Here is a 2,011-nt window from a genome sequence, read left to right as displayed (position 1 = left end):
AAAGGGTCATTGGAAGTCTAATGTACTTATCCAATTGTATAGTACCCGATTTAGCGCATGCGATCAAAGTATTAAGTCGTTACACAAGTAATCCAAGTCATATACACTAGAAAGCCATAACAAGGGTATTAAATTATTTGTGATACACCATAAGTTATAGACTGCTCTATAGTAAAGAACCAAGAGTCTTAGAAGGTTAAAGTGATGCAAACTGTATATCCGAATCTAAGAACTGGATATGTCTTTACACTTGGAGATGCAGTGATATCTTGGAAATCTCCCAAATAAACATTATTGGCCAGATTCCAAAGTAATATGAGTTCATTGCTATAGTCAAAAAGTTGAAGAAGCAGAATGGCTTTATAATTTTGGAAGGTATTCCAATGTTGGAGAAACCACTCCAGCTACGCTTAGTCAATCAGCTATAGCTCAGGAGCTGGATACTCTCTATAATGGTAAGTCGCATCACATAAGACAACGTAAAACCATTAGAAACTGTGATCTCAAAACGTCAGCTGACAACCTTATGGATTATTTACCAACGGTTTAACATGAGATTAAGTATTAAAATCATTGAAGGGGATGGGATTATTGCCTATTACTAAAGGATGTTTGATGGAAACCCTACCAACGTGACCGGAGATCCCAAGAAGTTGGTTCAAAGGGACAACTAAATCAAACAAAATCCGATAAAAGCACTGAAACCTACCCATATTCCAAGATGATAATAGTGCTCCTGTAAATTTAAGGTTAAGCATTGACTTTTAATGAGATAATACCATGGCCTTCATATACATGTATATAAAGTATTACAGGGTACTTTATTGTGTATATGGTAGGTGCACATGTCAATCACTTAGTGAGTGTGAAATGGGGCCGTTTCTAGGAGAATGAAGTTCAGGCTATACTCTCCGAGTTCACTCATGACTAACCAGGCAAGTTCACGACCAAAATGAACACAATAGAGAACTTAACTCTACGAGAAAACGCAGCTGTGTTATATCTGTTGACTCGGTTTACATAAACTTTCGGGGGGTTCAAGACATCATGTTCACCACCTGAAAAGTAAATCCGACAGATATTAACAATGAGTAGTTCAAAGCTGGAAAACGCTACTACATCATATACATATAGTTTTTTCGCTTATACTCTCGAAAAGTCCGTTTGTCTAGTCTACTGTTAGGTCTAGTTGTAGAGTCGGTCATAGTCTATCTAGTTTAGTGTTTAGAGTAATTTCTATTCACGTGGGGGATTGTTGGACCAATTTTATTATAAGCCCATTTGTGTAATAAATTGGTTATGTGAATAGAAAATCTTTTGCAATCCTAATGGGCTGAGTAAAAGATTGATTTTATGTGAATGATTATGGGGATTATTTGACTCATTTTGCAAGCTCAATAGGCTGAATAAATTTAATGGGTTAAGGTTTCAATAACTTAAAAAAAAAAAGGAGCCAACTTGGTGACCAAGTTAGCCAACTTGGTGGCCAAGTTTAGCCACCTTGGTGACCAAGTTAAGCCAACTTGGTGACCAAATTTAGCCAACTTGGTTTCCAAGTTTAGCTAACATGGTGACCAAGTTTAATTCTCTATAAATACCACCATGATCTCTCCATAATCATACATCTCACAACTCACACAATCATCTCTCTAACTACCATTTTCTCTCACTAGAAAAGAAAAAAAATACTTTTTAGATTTTATTCTTTAAAGTAACTGTCTCGAGAGTATATCGTAGTAGTTAGTTCGTAGATTCTACTGTTGCGAAATGGTCTCATCACGGTTGTATCATGGGATTCAAAAATCGCATAAAACCGTCACACATTACAGGCGATTTATTGAGTTAAGGAAAGAGATCAAATCTCGACTCCGTGAATTCGTCTATTTTCTTACAATTTCTTAAACGTTGTAAGTCTTTATATTATCGTTTATATGCTTTTTGTTTCGTAATTTTCAATCAGGATTTTCGCGATCCTACAGCAACAACGTGGGCCTTAGTGCACCTTCAGGGT

The sequence above is a fragment of the Brassica oleracea genome, chromosome C8 (genome assembly GCF_000695525.1).
Source record: "Brassica oleracea var. oleracea cultivar TO1000 chromosome C8, BOL, whole genome shotgun sequence".
In the NCBI taxonomy this organism is placed as follows: domain Eukaryota; kingdom Viridiplantae; phylum Streptophyta; class Magnoliopsida; order Brassicales; family Brassicaceae; genus Brassica; species Brassica oleracea.
The sequence above is the reverse complement of the archived record's forward strand: the minus strand, read 5'-3'. Positions refer to the sequence as shown.